We start from the raw sequence: 20,948 nt of genomic DNA, 5'->3' as shown, positions 1-20,948 counted from the left end.
CGCGGGATGGCCTCACCCGATCCCGGCTTCTCTCAGATCTGGAGTTTGACACGTTGTTTGCATCAAATCACAGCCATCAGACGATGGCCTGTGATCAGGAACATGTGGTTCTGTCAGCATTTTACAGGTCAAGAATAACCAGCAGAGGTAGCGAGGCAAAGTAAGCAATAATCTTCCATGTGGGAATCGAGGCGTCTCTGAAGAAGGAAAGTGGGCATAAAGAGCCTTCCTAAAGGTATAAATCCCACCATTTTGTCCTTTTATTGGGATTTTCTGTGACATACCAGCAGCATAATTTTATCTCTAGCAGCATGTTTGGGGTTTTCATCCTGGTCTAGTCTCTCGTCTTAAGTCTTTTGCAGTCTTCAATAATCTTTCTTTTAGCTCTAAATATCCCATTTACGCCTCACCAGGTTTTCTGGTGGAAATCAACAGCCTCCCAGCATGAGGTTTCAGTTCCAACTTCAGAAATATAAGCTAACTGTGCCATTACAAACAATTTCTAAAAACTTTAACTTTTCCTTCCACTTCACAAATATTATGGACTAGCGTGATCACTTAATATTCTAATAGAATAAATTCAAGATTGAAATCTAATGTAACAAAATGTGAAAGAGTTCTTTATCTTGAGAAATGTTTCTATTCTCTCTCTCAAAGAAAAAAATCCTCAATGTTAGCTTCAATTAAGGCTTCTCTCCTGCGACCCCGCTTAGTTTCATACTGATTACTTAATTAACTTTTTCCTTCTGCATCCACACTGGAAGTGGACAGCTGCCAAGTTCATATGCCATCTAAGACTGATTAATCTCTCACTGCTCTGAGGAAAAATGTTTTTCCAATTTGGACTTTTGGCAATTCCTTTCTGACATTTAAATGTCCCCCAAGAGGTCCAGAGCAGCAAGTTTCTTTGAAGACAGCAGGATCGCCCAATGCCACAATCCAAAATCCTGACCTCAGTAAAAGCGAAGCCACGCTACCCAACATCTCGCTTCACCACATCATGGAACAAAGATCATGGCGAATATTCTCTAAGTAGAAGAGAAGAGACCAAAGTCGTTTTCATTTCCTGCCTGATGCCCAGACCCGTCTGCCATGTTACATGTCAGATCAGATAAGCAGTAAGCCTGCTCTGACATCTGCATTTGGGATAAGCCGACGCGCTGCTTCTCATGCATTGGTAGAAAATACCAAGCGACGAGGTGGGATTTCTGCTGGCGGTTTGCATGATATGAAACACTTATTGCGCACAGATGCATGCATTCAAATAAGAAGCAGCAGGAGTTTGGGAATTACGTCTAAACGAAAAACATTTACATACCCTGAAACAAAAAGACAAAAAAAAAAGTAATTTGTCACTTTTCCTTTCTTCGATCAGTAAGGATTACGAGAGAGAATATTTTAGGTAAGTGAGTTGTATTAATTTCTCTAAATTCAGACATTTACTTAAAGTAGGACTACTTTGCTCTTAAAGAGTTTGGGTAAGCCCAGGTGATGGTGGCATGGCTTTCTAAGCAAGGACCTAAAATTTTACGTTTTCTTGTGTGACATCATGGGTGAAACTAATGGAGATTAAAGATAGCAAGAAGACAATTGTGCAACGTCGTAAGTCTGGATATGGACTCTATATCCAAGAAATGTTTTAGAGATGGCATCATGAGGAAAGAACAGAAAACATCTCGAGACATGAGCCAAGGAGTTGAAAACTGATCTTCCAAATGGACAACAAACTGAATCACAACACCAAACTAGACACAAAGTGGCTCGTACTCAACGAAGTCAATGTTTTTCAGAAATCCTGATTGAGGTTGCAAAGAAAACAGAGATGAAAAGGTGTCAGTGAGCAAGGCACTTTATAAACCTGACCCAGTTCCACTAGTTCTGAAGAGGAGGAATGGGCCAAAATTACGGCAAACTATTGTGAAAAACTTGTGGAAGGAAAACCAAAATGTTTCACTGAAGTCATACCAAATCCTGGAGAAATGCAGGTGAATAAAACATTCTCCAAAAAATGTGCCTTTCCTCATTTTTCTGGCATTTAGAAAGTATAAATAATTTTGGTGATCCAAACTGCCCTAAAACAGGAAGCCAGTTTGCATCTTTGTATTCATGTATCTGGTTTCTATAGTAGATCACGCCTGGTCTCACCATAACAAAACAAGTATGAATGTAAAAAAAAAAAATTGTTCAGACACAGTATTAATGCAAGATCATAAAATCTACGACAAGGACAATTAAATCCAGGTTCCCTTAATTGAAATGCTCTCCCCCAGCTCCCTGATTAATTTATCCTCTGAACGTGATCTAAATTGACCCATCCAGCCGCGAGGTATACGAGTAGCCTCGCTGCTGCAGCAGACTGAAATGTCATTAGAGCCCCGCTGCGATTGTGGCCCCGATTTTTTTTCCTCTCGTACGGCACTTTGAGTTACTATCAGGTGACTCCTGCCGCGTGCAGAATATGAAATTATCTCTCATCAGCTGTAAACAAGCATGCCACGGTGTCCCTCCTGCTTTCAGCAGACGCCTTGAAGAATCCAGCAGTATAAATTGATCCGACTTTGACAGTTCTCGTCTGAGCTACCCGCTATTCTTTGTGCTAAACGATACTAGGTCATGTAGCGAGAGGCAGCTCTGTCTCTACTCCAAAGATCAAATGAGGTGCACATATTTCTTTTTTTTTTTTGTGCATTTTCAGGCAACTTTCTAGGTTGAGCGAAAGGCATTTAAGCATCAGAATCGTCACTGCCCTTCGACTGTTTCACTTAACCTTTGTATAAGTGAAGTGTTTTTACAGCTTGTTTCCCTCTTACCAATCATACGCAGCCTCTACAATGGTTCATCCCTCAAGAAGTACCCCTGTAACTTAAGAGGTGCCTGTCATGTCCACGGTGCACATTATATCTGCCAGTGCAGCTCACAGTGCTCCGGGTCTGGCTTCTATAAAGACATTGGATAAGATTACAGCTAAATCAGTCTTGTGGCTTTTCCCCAGGAAAACTTATGAAGTCCTAAAAGTCCTCCAGTTATGAGCGAGCCCAGCAGGGCTGCAGCCGAAGGTTGCCTAACCGAGCACAGAGTGAAACATAATCCAAGCGTCAGCGATCCTCCAAATAATAAGGCACTGACAGAGTGGAATGAGAGCATGATAACTCATATAAGCTTTTAAAATCCTACACAGGTACATGACCCTCGCTTTGTAAAGAAGTCATTTTCCATGATATATTCCTCACTAATTCATCTGGCACATGCTTTATTTTTCTGCTCTCCTTAACTCCGCGCTTCCCTCTGCTGCTTCTCCCTTTTTGGTGCAAACTGGAATTATTTGCACGGTTAGCCACATGCTTTTGGAATCCGAAGGTATCCTGTCTGGCTCGCCTTCATTCAATGCAAGTCATGGATTAAATAAGAAAAAAAAAAGGAAAAAAAAGACAGAATCCCTGGCACGCTTAATGAAATGAAGAAGCAGCAGCGCCACTGTTGCTTTATATGAAATCAATTTTGGGAGTAGCGGGGTTCCAATTGGCTGTTCGTGCAATCAATGACGCTCGACAGCCGATTTTCATTAACCTTCCGCGGCTGTCTGCGCCGACGCTGGAAAAGGAATAATGTTAGCAAAGAACATAAAACAAGACTGAAGTGAGGTGCAGATGTCTACATATTTAGTCTATACACCAAGGTCGTCCAGCAACGATACATCAAAGCGCAGAACGGGGAGCCAAAAGTAACACTTACACTTCTCTTTGATCGGTATGTGATGGCTGTTTATTGGCATTGGAAGGAAGGTGAGCGTGGGGATCAAACCAGAGTTTGGGAGTCCCACTGAGGAGTAGGTGTGATTTTATTAAATCAACATGAAACAGGGTTCTGCAGAAGGCAATCAGATTTCTGAACATGCTACATTTCTACTCCACCTAGCTCAAGTGGTTCTCTGTTACAATTTGGGGTTGTCATATATAGTTGAGTGGTGCTAGAGCCTGAAAAATACTACAGCATTAACGCCACACAAACACAACACAACAATGGAGGAAGTACCTGAGTCTGTTAATGTCCATAAAAACTCAATGCGCTCCATGGCTGTTGTGAGTTTTAACAAATGGCGGGTCAGGTTACCGCTAGGCAATCAGTCACCAACAGTCTTCTGACATCGCATTTTCAGTCCAGCGCTTGGAAGCTTAGCGAAGTAAGTTATATAAAAGGTGTTGGCATTACATAAGCATTACTAGCGGGAAACCCTTACATCTGAGTCATAAGCTGCGCTAGTGGAAAATGGCCAATACAGTAAACATTATAGACATTATCCAACTGAAGTGCAAACCTCTTCACTTTTGCACACTTTTGCACAAGGCCTTTGTTTAGTCTGGTGCTGTTTACTTGTGTCATGGTTGCTATCGCTTTTCTGATCAGCTGATATTCTCCATGCCTACCAATGGGTTCAGTAATCTAACGGATCAGGTTCTGCTGAGTCGGATGGGTGCTTTTTAGCATCAAAGAGTATTACAAAGATGGAGAAAAGATGGCTTGATTGCTGGATAGACCATGAAGTTCTGACCCTGGAAATGATTGCAGCAAAATATAGTTATTTTACGAAATCCCACCTGGCAGATGGTCTTCATTCTTTTTCAGTAAGAGTTGATGTTATGCCTCCAGAAAAAAGCAAGTCATCTTTGCTGCCTGAATGACTGAGGAAGAAGCGCCATGGTGCATTAAAATGATTCACACGTTTCAGTTGGCACCTTTAACTCACATTGGATGCATTATGTGAACTTGTTCATTTATTTTCAATAAAACAATTCCTTGTTTCTATGTTGGAAGCTGCTCAGATCTTGGACCCAATTCTTACCTCTCAGTCTTCGCCTAACACTATTGATCAATTGATCATCCTTTGTTCATTTGTTACAGTCCATCCAGGTTCTGTGGAAACATGTACTTGCAGCACATCATGTACTGTCGACATCAAGTGCAGGAATGCACCAACCGGACAGCGGAAAAAGAAAACCAAAAGCAGAAAGAAGAACAACATCAGATGTTTTTAAGTGTGAAAGCTATCATTTTTTCAGTGGAAAGCTGTGGTTTGGCTAAAAAATTAATTTAACACAGTCATTTGGCGCCGTCCAAGTGGCTCATGTTCGCTGAATTTCTGTAAATTTTGCTGAAATTTTAGAGGAGGAGATAATGACTGTTGACAACTACTTCAGAGAATCCCCTTTCAAAAACGAATTGAAGTCTTATGATCAAAGAACATCCCTGTGCTGCGCTCAAAATATATTAAACATATTTCTATGTATTACCTGATTGTTGTTCTGGGCTCGTTTTAAAAGTTACCATGACTCAGCGACTTCAAGGCCAACAAGTAAAACGTATGGATTCCCATTGTGACGCTGCACATTCACCTAAATTGAATTTAGTGTCATGTCATCCCAATCAGTAGTAAAAAAAAAGACAAAAAAAAAAACATTGGATATTATCTGGCATCAGATTTCTAGGACATACTGGGAGCCATCCAGGGATACTCATCAGATTGGCTGGGGATATAACTCACTGTCCACTGTACACATGAAGCAATAACTGTTGTATCGCAGAGTACAGCTGGTAACAATCACTACAGGCTGGGACTTAATGAAGCTTTGACATAAGAGCTCATACTCCGCTTCACTGCAGACAGACAATCCTACCTGGCCCAGACAGCGAAGCTGCCTTATCTGTTTGGGATTTACGATGAACAAGACATCATTTGTTACTGTCTGCAGAAAACGGCTCATGTTCAAAAGGTCAGATTTTAAAGCTGCTATATTTTGTAATTAATAGCATTCATATATCATTGTCAAATTACCCAAAGCCACTGGCTGTAGTGACAAACAAATGAGATCAGGGCAGATTAGTGCTGGCTATTTGTCTGCATTACACACACACTACTTTTTCTTTAGTTAATCTGCTTTGGATTGAAATGCTTTTGTTTAAATGTTTTTCCTAACACAATCCAGGTGAGAAAAATGTACCCAGAAAAGTTAGTGTGTAAATGAACTCAAGGCATCGTTAGTTTGCTCTCTTCTGGTTTCTAACAGAGCAAATTTGTTTCTTGGGGAAACTGGATTCGGGTTGTTTCAAGAAGTTGGCAGCAACCAAAAATCCTGCAGCAAGAGATCTGTTCTCAGAGTTAGGTGTAGCAATATGGTTCATGATTCGAGATGATCCTGAAAAATATTGTAGCAATATTACTGGAAAAGCTTAAGTACCTGGAGTTTCTTTGGATTTTGCAAACTTTACAAGTTGGAAGGTGTTTTTAATAATCTAATCTCTGTAAAATAAACATAGAATCCAATTTTAATTAGGTCCTATAATGACTTTCTTGTATTTGGCTTGTTTTAATCTGACCGTAATTGCTAAAAAACACTAAAAATACTTCTTTTTGTGTTTTAATAAAAATAATAAATGTTTCGTTTACATCTTCTCCGTCACCATTTCAGGTGCTACGCATCACTCAAACCATTCAGATGCTCTGGAGGTTTCTGCAATGCCTTTTGTAATCCAATTTGAACAAACTGTGGACTACTTTTTTCTTTACTTCAAAATAAAAGCCTCAAACATACAGCTGTGAAAACACTTGAACATCCTAAAATAGCCTGTTTTTCTAAACTATTTGAAAGATATTTAATATCAATTTAAGATTACTGAAAAATATATAAGCTATAGTAATTTAGATGAGAAAAAGAACCACATATCGACTGTAAAGCATGGAGGTGAAAGTGTCATGATTTGGGAACGATTTGCCGTAGCAGGACCTGAACAACATGACAATGTCCCAAAACATACCAACAAACCGACCAAGAACTAGACGAGAACAGAGAAATAGAAAGTTCAGATCTCTATCTGTAGTGACTTGAAACTGGAAACTCCTCAAACATCTTTTCACCATTACAAAGATACAGAAATGTGATGAAAATAAAGCAAAGATGTACCTTTCTGACTCATATAATTAAATGATTCAAAAGAATAAAAACAGCTACAGGGTAGACCAGGTCCTGCAGAGAAAAACAAGTATACAGAACCTGATCAAATTCAAGCTAGGCTGTTATTCTATTGTCTGATGTGAACTGATGAATCTCCGGCAAGAAAACCTAGGTGTGATCACTCAGCGACCTGATGGGTTTAGCCGGGCTGCAGGAAAGGCTCCAGAGTTGATGGAGATTAATTAGTCAAACTGGGGCAGACATCAGTCTTGTAACAGGTCCCGGCGCTGTCAGAGGGGATGGAGAGGGAGGGAGATGAAGAAGTGTTGCTGAGGCAGGAAACACGGCAGCCGGAGCGGGGAGGATTTCTCCTCGTTCCTTCTGTTGCTGCTAAATTGCAGCTTTAATACTGTACAAACCGTTTGGAGGTGGTGGAGAAAAGGCCAGAGGAAGCAAGGAAAGGAGGGAGGGTTTGACGCTCATCCTTCACTCTTATCTCGACAGTGAGGGTTATCGGGTCAAGTGTACAACCTTCCTGGTGCCACGCTAATGACGGTTCCCCCTCCTTCCTCTGGGTTGGAAGGTCAAGTCTTCCACCTAAACCTGCTTTATCATCCATCAGCAGAGCTCTGCAGCTCTGACAGTCATGAGTCCTAGAGGTGATTTTACTGCGCTGGCGACGACCCAACCAGCATTCTTTGGCTTTGTCTGAATCCCAACAAAAATACTGCGACAAACCTTAGAGTGGAGACACAGAATCACTCTACTCCTCTCGTCCTCCATGCAGGAGCTCAGCTGAGGTAATTAGAGGTCCAGAGCCTTGCTTAAGGGCACATCATACATAATTGCTATGGAAAGGTAACCGCACGTTTAACCGAGGCTGCTGGTATTAGCAGGAACTGGAAGAAGCGATAAGACCGTTATCAGTAGGAGTCGTTATAAGAAACTCAATAAAGACGACAGGATGTTCTACTTTGATCTCGCAGGTTGTCTGCAGTTGTGTTCGGCCCGGGTATGTGTCGACGCAACAAGTCTGGACGCAAAGGGTTGATCTTAATCTGTTTAAGTCAAGAGATGTGTGATTAAATCTCGATTACATCAAAGCTGGCGACATCAAACTGACCCTAAAGGGAACTCCTGTTCCTACTATCAATTATGTTTTGCACATTAACGCTAAGTGCTGTTTAAACTGTTTTTGGGTTTTTTTCAGAGGTCACTTAACATTGATTGTCAAATGAAGGCACTATGTGGATAATGTACAAGCCACTTTTGACCACAGTAAAGGGATAAAGTTAGAGGGAAAATCTGTAGTTTCTGACTCTGGTAATAAACAGCCACAAAGACCAATTCTGCATCAGCATCCATCATGGCCGCTTGGGGCTCAAGAGAAACACTTCAGTGAAGAAACACATTCAGCTGCATCGTAATGTAGTGAGTGAAGAGAACTGGGAGGCAGAGCTCCACTAGGGTTGCAAGGTTTGTCTCGTTGAAAAAAAAAAAATCTACTTTAGGAACAACAGCAGGCACATTCTCAAGTTATAAAGACAGTGCTACCAACACCAAATCAATCTAGACAACAAACAAACCAAAAAGGCCCTCTGCCTCTGACTGACTGAATACTGGGATGGGCTCCAACCTTTGTCAGTTGGGTCTTGGTACTTTGACATTTCTTTGATTCATTATGTATCCTGACAAAAGTAAAGATAGTGTCATGTCTTAATTAATTAAGAAAGCTGCACATCCTCCTCCTCTTAAGGTAATGATTAAGCCCACTGCACATGTTGGAAAGCTGCAGGGTTCACTCTTGCCAAGCGACGGCTGCATGAACCCGCCTGATGAAATGCTCTTATCCTTAGTGACTCGCACAGCTTAACTGACTCTTTTGGCTTCGCTTTCCGATGCTATATGAAAACCAGTGTTTTCTCAGAAGTATTTCTCAGCAGCACAATGAACAGCAGAGGAGCTGAGAGTGACATCTGTTAAGCCTTAGAGCTGGAAGGCCAAAAATAAAGTTACTGGGTTGGGCCCCCTTTACTGCATTTACAGAAATCAGCTGGAGGACAAATGGTGAGATTCTAACCCGCTCAAATGCCATGAAAAACCGCTGCACACATATATACGACTCTACACACTCTGTACGGTTGCAGTTTATTGTACAAACACGACTGCATGCACAAAATCAAGGCAGAGTGGCTCATTATATGGATGGATTAGGGCAGAAACATTCTGCAGCGCAAACATCAAGGCTTGATTTTTATCTTCGGCTGCAAAGAGCTGACATAACCTCAACGGAAAAACTGATTCTAGATCAGCTCTTTAGTCTCTTTATTCTCGTAATGCTTAATGGCAGCTTCATCTTTAACGGGAGACAAGATTGTTTGAGTCTCACCGCTTTTGTCAGATTATCATTTTAAATTGTTATTGAGGGAAATTCTGCAGCATCTTTGATACAGTAAAGTCGGCTTGGCTTGTCTCTCTCTCTCTCTCTCTCCCTCTCTCTTTCTCTCTTCCATACAACGCTCCCGCTTCTTGGCTAATAAGCTGCAACATCATCCTAATTTCAGTGGCTGCCTGCTCATCAGTCCCTCAAAGCTGAACGGACGCGCTGTAACTAAGCGGTGGGTAAAATTACAGAATGGTTTCTCCAGCGAAATGAAACGAAAACCTTTGTCTGGAGAAGAGCATCAGATAAACCCTCTGAAACTAGAACTTAGAGGAATCTCGGGCTGATTTAATTATGAAACAAACTTCAGATATCCGTGTCAGCCAAGTTCAAACAAACACAGATGAATCTTGGAAGAAATCAAAAGCTTTAGCTTTTAGGGAACAAAGAGCTTTCTACCTGACATGCCAACAGCTAACAGGATTTCCCCCTGTCTAAATGCTCCTTTCTCCAAAGCATTTCTTGGAAATTTGAACAGAAATCAGAGAAACTCTCTATAACTCAATGATATCATTTAAATCTGCAGCCGTGGGGTACTGCTAAGAACTTTCTGATCTAATGATTAATCACCGTTACTTCAATGTCATAAATTACACTGTCTTTGTTTTCCATTACAAATGTGCGCAAAACTTTATCGAGATTCAATTGATGTTGAAAAAACGTGATGTTGTAATGGCTGTTTCCAAAGCAATTACAATCACACATGAATAAGTTTCTTCATGCAATAAATCTCATCGTCCCACCACTTCCTGTAGTCTTCTTCAACTTTTCCACCAGTAGTAACATCCGCTTGTTGATCACATGACTTGTGTGATGTGAATAAAGTGTTTCTATTGAAGTTTTGCAAAATTCATCCCAAAAAAAACCCCATCTCATCATAGCACAAAAACCTTTTTATTGAAAAACATGAGTTTTTTTTCAAAATTGGCATGTTTCCATTAAGCAAATTTATTTTCATAATTACAATTATATGGTCAATGGAAATGCAGGTACTGAATTCGTGGTTCAATACTAGCAAAATGTGTAAAAATTCAAGGAGTTTTGCAAAATACTCTACATAAATGTGCAGATGTTCCAAATTACCCTTTTTTCTTTCATTTTTTTGTTAAATGAAGTGTATGGTGTCGATTATTATCATCGCGTTGACTGTTGAATACCACTGGGTACCAGAAAGGCCCACAGTTTAATGGACAAACTGCAGCACAAAAACCCCATTCACTTCACGCTGGTGAAACTCATCAATATTCAATCTTTTAAATCAATTCTTCTTCACATCTCTCTGCCTTGTTGTAGAACGCTCTGATTCATGCTCTTCATACCAGATTTATTAAGTCTCCGACTGCAATGAAAGAAAAATAAAATCAGAATTATAAATAAAAGGTAATGATGCTATTGTCATGCTCCCCTGCATTCCCGAGTGCCGCTCCTCACCTTTCTATTTGAATAATGATTTATAATCATATTAGTGCTCTCCGGAGCCCTGCTCTGGAAAAGTAAAAAGCTATTATCCAGTTGTCAGTTTCCAGCAGACGCAGAGGGAGATGGAGCGCTGATGCTGACACATGCACATACTGGAACTACACACACTCCTGCATGCACACACAATGCTCTGAATGTGCATAAATGCACGTGCTGAGGTGTTTTTCTGCACGCCTAGTCAACAGTGCAAACACGCTCATAATCATCCAGAGAGAAACAAGCGCTGAGGACTTTTTACAGGCTCAGCAGGTGGAAAAAAACCCACTCTGTAGTTCAAGCCTGGGGGGACGGGGAGGTGGGAGGGGCTTACTGTGGAGAAACCATCTGTCAATCAAAGAGAAGGAAGGAAACTGAGGCTCAAACTCATGCAAACCAAAACTAAGGCTTAGTCTGGGCCAAACTGCAGATAAAATATTCCAAAATGAAAAACCATTCTTTTAAACAAACGAAAATGCCAAAAGTTTCTGATTCCTTGCATGTTTAAAAGTTTTTTTCAAGTTAGCTACACTAACCCTAAAGCACTAATCATATTAGTTCTGCTAACGCTAAAGCACTTCACCAACCCAGTATTTAGGAGAAGCTAATGCTAAATTGCTAACTTCAATTCACATCTCAAAACTTTATTCAACTAAAAGTTTACAAAACATCTAAGTAAATTATCTCTTTTTTTGGAAGCTAAGTGCGCTACACATGTTCAAAGTTAGCAAAAAAAGACACATAAAACTAGCTACACTACTAGCGCATTAGCAGAAGTGTGTCCACCACCAATTTATTCCAACAAGATCACTAATTATTACTTTGATGTTAAATTTGATATTTAAAGCTTTAAAATATAAAGAGATCTAGAAAAAATATTTATCAACAAAGGGAATTTAAAAAAGCCTTCAGATTTATCTGGAAACATTGGTTCTAAACATATGATGGGTGAGACGTTGCCAGTCCATTTAAAGTTGTTTGAAGCTTAAAACCTGAAAACTAAAACCACATTCTGAAACTTGGGCATACATGCATATATATATAGATAGTCGAGGTGAGGAAATAAGATATCATGCATCGCTGATCAATACTGTCAGTCAAGTGGCGTAATCCTCCAAAAGACATTTCGACAGAACACGGTGGCTGCGTTGTATCAGGAGGGATCTGTGTTTGGAGCTAAATGTGGTTTAAACGCCAGCATGACAGTTTAATGTTTCTCACTGATATGTCTGAATCTAAAGGAATCAGAGGTTCAGTTTCTCCTGTTTATTTGGTTTTTTGCTGTGTATTTCTGTGTGCCATGCAGCTTAACGGAAGCTAATATTGTCCCTCATGTCGACCCTTACGGTAAAACTCTGAAGTAGTTTTTAATTTCAAGACTCCATGTCAAGCACCTCATTAAAACCAGGAGTTCATTCATTCCAGTCAGGTTTTATTGCATCTTTAAGGTACTTAGAAAAATGCGCCGTGTGCCATTTTTGGCTCTTTCTGTGAACACTCTGCTGCTCCGACCTCATTTTGTCAGGAGCCATTCAGGGTTAATTTCTCAACAGGACCCCGGTGGCCGTCGACACAAAGAGCAGACCAGCCAGCAGTAATTACACCATGCAAATGACATTTAGGCCCCTTTTAATACGCCCGGTGTCGTATCACTTCAATTGGTCCGCCGTTTATCACCCGGCACACATCTGTGGAGCCCTGAGGAAGGGAGGGGCTGGGAATCATCTGCTCATTCATTGAGTAGATATTTCCACCTTTTCCATTTTCTACCTCATGTCTGCTGCTCCAGTTTTTCCCCCCCACTTGCTAATTTGAAATTTGTGGTCAAAGGATATATTGTCTTCTCTTTATTTGTCCACTTATCGGACTAAGATGATGTGTATAAATTAAATTTCTACTCTTCTATACATTTAATCCCATTTTACAGGAAAACTGTTCCACTGTTTATCACTGCTTGTGCCTCATGTTATCAAGCACACATAGAAAAGAAAATAAACTAATGCCCATTTAATGCAAACATTTTTTTAATCTGATGTGTTTCGGTTTGACAAAGTAATGGCATCATCTGGTCTTTTGAAAATTTGCTATAGGCACAACAACCTAAATGTATTTAAACTTTAGAAAGTCTTTCGTTCTTCTGGTAATCCTAAATTATCGAAAACAGGATTTTATGATTAGTCATTGATATGAGACGTTCCTCCGTGAAGTTTCCCAGGAAATGGAAATAACAAAAATAACCTTTATGGTCCCTTATTTTAGACCAATGCATCTGCAGGTGGCTTCATATTTCAAAATTTTAAGTATTTTTAGTCTTGACTGGCACCTGTATGTTTCTGATTCACAAAAACATAAACTTTTTGTGTAAACTAAAAGTAGAGAATCTGAGAAACTTCTTGTAATTGATCGAAGGGTTTAGCAGATTTCTTCCAGCCAGCTGATTGGCAGAGAACAGCAACAAGTGGTACAGCCGGAAAACTCCAGATGTTCCACCGCTTGATCTGGCGTCTCATTAAAGGACTTTCCGATGCCGTGAAGCCGCAGTAGAAGGTATCAGACTGGATTGCTTCAGACATTAATAGACAGCTTCATATTTCTCTTAAACATCAGAATATGAACAACAAACTGATGATGGACACAAATCTGTCAGTTCTCTCTGTATAAGCTGCTACATAAAAGGTGGAGAGATACACCAACCCCACATCTGAGACTCAGATTGCCATCTGCAGTGAGAAATCCACACCCACCTGCCCACTGCCAAGTTTCCCCCCTTCGCCTTAGTGAGTGTACGGGTGGGTTTGTGGGTGAGACAGGTAGGGTTGGCCAGCTGGTTGGAACAGGTGTACAGACTGTGTTCCCATCGGACTGATCGGTGCACTTGGCTGCAGACCAGAAACTGTTGTGTAAAGCCTCTTTGTCCATTTTCCAGCGTCTGCCTCCCTTTCATTACCCCCACACCCACGAATCGCCTTTTTTTATCATCCCCTCTGTTCTTTCAGCGCAGGGTATGTCATTCCCTCCATCTTCTCCCTTGTTGTCCCCTTCTTTGTCTCGCTTGGTTTGCACCGGTTTCACCAACACAAATATAAACACGCGTACACCGCCATGCATGACCAGACAAACAGTGTTCAGTGTAGACGGCTGATGGGAGAGGAGCTAAGAATAGAAAGAAAACTCATATGAAGATGCATGCTTGGATGAGAGGCTTGATGTTTTCTTTGGCTGATAAAACAACGAAAAAGAGACGGTTTTCTACACAAGTCGGAAAGGTTAGATGTTGATGTGCTTCTAACTGGCATCAAAATAAATCAAAATTATTTTAAAATATTGATAGAACGCATTATTAATGGGGGTGGTGACTAAGTTTTTTCCTCTTGATCTCCAGAAAATAATTATTTACAACATATGGCATAATAAGAAAAATCAAAACAAAGTGTCTTCTAGTGGGTTAGCTATCGCTTGAAGGTTTTATAACACATTATTCAAGAATGTTCAAAACAGAAATGTCCTCAGTTTGAGGAGTCTGATTTAAGTTGGCAGAGGGTTTAAACGCAGACAGCATTTACTGATCTATTCGACAAATGTTTATCATAAAGCAGAGCTGAGTCTGAGCATCAGTTCCATAAAAGGTCAGGCAGAAAGCCCCTCTTTTGTCCAAGCCTTCCCTCGCCGAACTCTCGTTTTCTTTTGAAGTACTTCCTCAGAGCACGAGATCACAGATGAGGTCACATCCTGTCTTTTCTGATCAGACCTGAGGGACTGCCAGCAGATGTGGGGGCCGAGAGGTCAGGTGTCTCGTGAAAAGAGATAGCAGAGGCATCTTCTCTTTGACATTTTTGTTTTTAATTTCTCAGAGTTTAGAGCGGGACTCGAGTGTTTCTGTGCATGAGCTGATATTCTCCTCTCTTGGGACGAATCATTAAAGTGACAAAAATATGCTGAGAAACCCCTCATATGTGAACCGAGTCGTGAACCTGCCATGTGTACGAAAGCACTTGAGAGTTCTCATGTTCACAGGGATTTTTGTGGAGATCTCAGCTGATGAAAACTTTCCTGGTCGCTATATTTAAATGTACAGACTGCAGCTTAGTTTTCATACACTGAATAAAGAAAAAACACAAACTTTATTTTTTCAAACCAGACAATTATGTGCAAGTACGGGACATGATGGGAAAGTTCAACCATCATTCTGCTAAGGAAGAGACCACAATAACTGGAGCAACACTGCAAATTCAAAAAGCCTGGAATAGGACGAACTTTAGGAGAAATGTGGAAGAAATGGTCAGATACAATCTGTCTGAGTGACGATGACGATCTATAAATGCTGTAAACAAGTCAAGGGACAAGGATACATTAAGATTAACAGAGAAGAAGAGACATGAGGACGGATGTCTTGGTGTTGTGCTGAACAGTAAGGAATGAACAGAGGTTTGTTTGTCTGGCAGCTGCCCAGCCAGCATGCCTAGGTGGGCAAATGTGGGGACAAGGAGGGCAGACTATATGGGTCCCATATGGGTTTGTCCGCGGGTTCCACGATGGCCCCACATGGGTTTGCCCATGTAGGGCCAGAGCCCACATGGGCCCTGCATGGGCCCTATATGGTGGTGGCCCACATGGGTTTTGTCCAATTAGGGCCCATGTAGCACCCATGTGGGCTGTGGCCCTACATGGGCAAACCCATGTGGGGCCATCGTGGAACCCGCGGACAAACCCATATGGGACCCATATAGTCTGCCCTCCTTGTCCCCACATGGGTCCCACCTAGGCATGCTGGCTGGGTGAGAGCTTAAAATAATGATAAAATGATCAGGTATGACGAGACAACTTAAGAAAACCACAAACTGTTTTAGTTGGTCCAAATGAGAAAAATACTGAACCAGATTTCCCAGGAATGCTGTGACAAAAAAATTAACCTGTTTGTTGTTTCTATTTCATCAATGATCTGAGAAATTAAATTTATCTTTATCTGGAAATTATAGTTGAGGAAACATTGGATAGATGATCAAATGTAACCAGGAACTATTCTTATTCCGGGTTCCCACACAATTTTAATTTATAGACTCAGATTTTTAAAAATTAAAATGATATTATGGGGATTTTATAAAAATTATGGACATACAAACACAAATTAATTAACCTTTATGTCCTATCATCTGTATAAATATATATATATATATATATATATATATATATATATATATATATATATATATATATATATATATATAATTTTTTTTTTTCATTTAAGAACCACCTTAAGAGATTTACACATTTTATTATTATAAAATCTAAATACCATAATGTGACTGCATGTTCTCCCCAGAACGCAGCCAGATAGTAATTTAATTCCCTATTAAGTGGTCAAGTAGCTGCGTCTCCAGTGTGCTTGTTACCCTGTTCCACATCTAATTTGCGCAGAGACTCATAGCTGCGCTCCAAAGCTGGAACCAGGCACCGTAGCTAAAGCTAAGCTGCAACGTCCTCCTTGTAATGGCTATTAGCACTAAGTCCACAACAAAAATAATGAACAAGAAGCAGGAGCTCTTTAAAAACAGAGAGGAAAAAGGGAATAATCGCCGCTCGCTGCTTGGAGCACCTGGCTTCTGCTTTGGCAGTAATGGTGCTGGAAGTGCTAATAGAGCATTATGGGAGCCCAGGGACCGGCGGTGACAGGTGATTTATGTCGCCTGTGACGACTCCGGCCCGCGAACCAAACCCTGATAAAGGAAGAGCTAGATTGGAACAAGCAGGATGATGAATAGACTACACGATCCAGAGACCCGTCTCATTAGGGAGAGGAAAAGAGAGAGACGGAGCTCTGGCCATTTAGCTAATGTAGCGAGTCATTGTGTAACTGCGAGTGTGTGTCTTTGTGTATCCATCTGCATACCCATAGTGCTCTGTGTGTGTGTGTGTGTGTGTGTGTGTGTGTGTGTGCGTGCGTGCGTGCGTGCGTGCGTGCGTGCGTGCGTGCGTGCGTGTGTGTGTGTGTGTGTGCACCAAGGGACCTGAGAAGCCTGCTGCAGTAGAAGCAGGTTGGAAATTAATGACACACTGAATATATGGCAAGGCAGCTTGACCCTGCATAATGCCGACATATAGGATTAACCTTGGTTGCCACTTGGGGCCTTTGTTAGCCCACATGCTGCTACAAGTAAACAGGGGGGCTGCGGCTGTGAATAGGTGTTTGTGAGCCCCTGTGTTGCTGGGATAAAAGCCGCCGATTTATTTTCTCCCTGCTTCAGGGGATAAAAGTGGTGCATTTAGGATTAAAGGATTCAAAGTTTGCGTTTAATAAATAGTGAAAGCCTGGATAGTCGCAGGGAGGAGAGAGCAAAGCATGGTGGATTAAAGGAGATGAATTTCAAAAAAGGAGAAGCTTAGAGACGAGGAGAAGGAGAGGAGGGGAGATACAGTGATGGTCATACATGCTGCTGGGTGTCAACCGTGTATCTTTATAGGGTCTGTTTACATTAGAATCCCTAGTTGATGAATAATCTGGAACAAAAATATTCCTTTTGTTGCATTCTCAATGTATTTATTCACTGTATTTCATTTGAAAGACATTCTCTACCTGCTCACACACTTTAACCTGAACAGGCCCATACAACGCCAGGCCGCGTTACCATGGCAGCCATGAAATTAGTCAAGTTTCCCCTAATAAAATGACATAAAAGTCCTGAACCTGATAACTTACAATGTGCAAAACTTAATTTTACAACCAGATATCAACTTTTTGAGAATGGAGCTCCAGGAATCAGAATATTGTAGTTAACTTGAAACATCTGCAAATACTAGAGCTAAATGAGCAGCTGCATCTTTATCCTGCTGAGCTTCTAAAGATCTGGTAGTGGAGACATTTTAGGTGACTCCAGTGAGAATTCATACTAAGCTTAAGTTTATAAACTTAAAGTTAAACAAATACAAGTCTGAGTGTCTCAAACAAAGATTTTTGAGTTGTGTTAAGTTCTGGACTTAAATATGATTGTGTCACTCTGGCGTGATCCTAAAAAGGTTTTTCATGCACACAAATGCTCAGACTAAGCTGAATTAAAATAAATCCTGAAAAAAAGAGGGAACCAGAAGTGAGAAAGACGCATTGCCACCAAGAATGGCACAACTAGTTATTAGTTTAAGGGGCAATTACTTTTTCAACGGACCCAATTCAAAAGATGAATATTTCTCTTTGTGGAAAAAAAGTTATTAGGATTCATCCTCTGGAGATTATGTCTGAATGAATCTCCATGTCCAGCCGTCTAATAGGTCAAAGCGGAGAACTGACTGACATCACATTGCGGCGCTTACAGGAAAAAAGAAAAAAAAACACAGAGAGAAAAGTTGGATCCTCAACACTGCCCCATCGGGACAGAAGTCAAACCATTCACATTTAAAAACCTCCCAGGCTGAAGACTCCTGCTTTTATTGCCATGATGGATTTCCCATTTAGCTTGACCCTATATTCATTAAAAGAGGATTTAAACCCGTTAAAAAGGGAGAAGAGAGAGGCCCCTTAGGGACGCTGTTTGCTCTTCTGGGCCCCCTGCTTTGCAGACACACACTTTCTCTCTCTCTCATTCTCACACACACACACACACTGGCTGCTCCCTTCGGTCTATAACTCTCCCTCAGACAGGCCTTGTTAGCCGTGGAGAGGCAGAGAGGAGGCTCCAGGTTTTATTAGTGGCAGCAGCTGCACTCCTCTCTGGCTCTATAAAAGGTAATTACTGCTGGTGGTAACAAGCTAATTGATTGCTAATTAGCTGAATCGGTTCTCTAAGTGCTGCCCCACTTATTGACAGATGGTGGAAGAGCGTGTGCCATAGCTTGACTTGTATAAAATTCAGTTTTTTCTCGTTTTCTCCCAATATTAAAGCGCTGGGGTGATAACACGCATAGCGAAAAGGATGGAGCAGAAATACAATGGATTCAGTAGGAGAGGAAATGAGAGCAGAGATGCATGGTCCGCTGGCGCGCTCAGGGGACCACCAGGGCCCCCCGTATACACTCCCGTATGGAAATGAGGGGCCAAGCTGGCACCAAGGGGAACTAGAGTGGATGATGAGGAGCTTCATCAGAGGGAAAAGAGAAAACAACCATGCATTGGGGGGAATCAAAGTTCTGAATCAGAGTTCAGAGTCATCAACGCGTGGAGCTAAAGCAGCTACGGCTCCTCCGTGGGCGCGGGTGCCACTTCCTCCACCTCTGCCAAGTCAGGAGGGAAAGACGCAGCCGGCGCGCCTCTAGAGTTTCCTCTCTGATGGCATCTGACATGCCCGTTTTACGCCCGTCTGCCGGCGCGCCACAGTGGGTGGCAGGGACCAGCCGCACCAGTTGTTTTTGATTTACTACCCTGGAGGTGAAAGGTTTATTGGTCCGGACTAGTTAGTCCGGGACTAAAATAAGGATTCGGTGAAGGCTGGGGGGTCTCTCCATCGCTGCTGAAATGGCTGCCACCTGCCACCAGCATGAGCATCCACACACACACATGAACACACACTGATACTCTAAATATATGAACCTATCTATTGGTGTAAATTCATAAACACATGCCTATCTGTTTATGTCTGCACAATCCTTTTTTGTTTCACCCACACAGTCTACTTATGTAGACGTGTTAGCATCGCTGCTAGCAAAATAAAATACGCATTGACTTAAACCCTAATGTGCAATGAAATATGCATTCATCAGTGCAACAATGTGAAAGAAGTATTTAGGTATTTATAGGTATTTAACAATAAAAATAATTTAGTAAAAACTAACAATGCATAAATTAGCATAAGCTAACATTACCTTTTAGAAGGAATGTTTTGAGAAATTTCTGACAATTAAAAATAATGGCTAAAGCTTTAACAGGGTCTTTTACCAAGAGGTTAACAAGTTTTGTTCTGGATCCTGTTCGACTGATCTTAAAAGTAATTTGTCAACATATTTGTGTTCAAATTCCAACAAAAATGCCAGAATATTCCTGAAGTTACAAATATGCAAATCACAAATGTAAACCATATTAAGATGTTTTATTGTCAATCACAATATGAAGGACATTGGATTGAAAGTGTAATATTGGTGCTAAACTTTACAGAAACTAAACCTCTCATCACCATTTCACTTGGAAATACTCAACTCTATAAAATATCAATGTTTTTGTTACTTCCTTTTACATTTTTAAGTTAAATCAAATGTATTTTGTAAGCAATATACCCTGCATACAGTGCAACTAAAATCTTCAGGATAACAGTGCTACAAATAGAGAGCATAAACTAACCTTACAACTGAAACTAAAAACTAAACCTAAAACTGAGGTCAGAATTAATGCTAAACCAAGAAAAATACACATAATAATCATTGTTTATGGAGGTAAATAAGATCTACATGTCTTACTTTATAGGATTTTTCAGTTTTCTGGACAGAGTGAAAAATAAAAAAATATATACAACTAAGGAATACGTTCAGGATTTTCCTTCTCATGTCTCACCCTCTCTGACGTTTAAGATGTTTTACTTTCATTTGTCCCCTACTGTCCCGTCTTTAGAGGACTGAGCACTTCCGACCCCTCCTCTACCACATCCTGTCTTCCTTTCCTCTCTTTTTTTTAATCCAAGACCCTCCGTCTAGACGCGGCGGGTGAAAAGAGACGAACCAGGAACGCTTGCACTTCCTTTTGTCCGGTGACCCCCTCCCCTCCGACTTCTGGCTCCCTCCGTCTGCCCTCCATTGTGGGTGGACAAAGCAGTGTCACTACCTCTTCCTAAACATGTTGGGGTATTATATTTACCCCCAATATGAGCCACAGGGGTGGGGCAAGAGCAAGAACTGTCATACCAACACACACACAAACACGCACACACACTCTGACCTATTGGGGGGCTGTCCCGGATCCATTTGTGTCAATCAGGAGAAGTTCAAAAGCCAGGAAATATTCCTTCACACACACACACACACACACACACACACACACACACACACACACAGTGCTAAAATTGGCTGCACACAGCCTCAAAGATATGTCAGTCAAAACACATGGCAACCAGGGGCCATTCAGGGTGTGCAAGTGTAAATGTGTGTGTGTGCGTGTGTGTGTGTGTGTGTGTGTGTGTGTGTGTGTGTGT

The 20,948-nt window shown here is 41.1% G+C and overlaps 1 long non-coding RNA gene across 1 annotated transcript in view; it reads right to left on the bottom strand.

Moving 5' to 3' along the window:
* Positions 1-3,139: 3,139 nt before the first annotated feature.
* LOC106946491 (uncharacterized) overlaps positions 3,140-20,948 on the bottom strand; it is a 23,399-nt gene continuing 5,590 nt past the window's right edge. Inside the window, exons 2-4 of the long non-coding RNA XR_001424782.1 lie at positions 10,959-10,967; positions 9,111-9,112; positions 3,140-3,149 (exon numbers count right to left, since the gene is read on the bottom strand). This is a non-coding gene — a long non-coding RNA (uncharacterized LOC106946491). The remainder of the gene's footprint in view (positions 3,150-9,110; positions 9,113-10,958; positions 10,968-20,948) is intronic.

The sequence above is a fragment of the Poecilia latipinna genome, unplaced genomic scaffold (assembly GCF_001443285.1).
Source record: "Poecilia latipinna isolate Pla-1442-1.1 unplaced genomic scaffold, P_latipinna-1.0 Scaffold194, whole genome shotgun sequence".
Taxonomy (NCBI): Eukaryota; Metazoa; Chordata; class Actinopteri; order Cyprinodontiformes; family Poeciliidae; genus Poecilia; species Poecilia latipinna.
The sequence above is the reverse complement of the archived record's forward strand: the minus strand, read 5'-3'. Positions and strand labels throughout refer to the sequence as shown.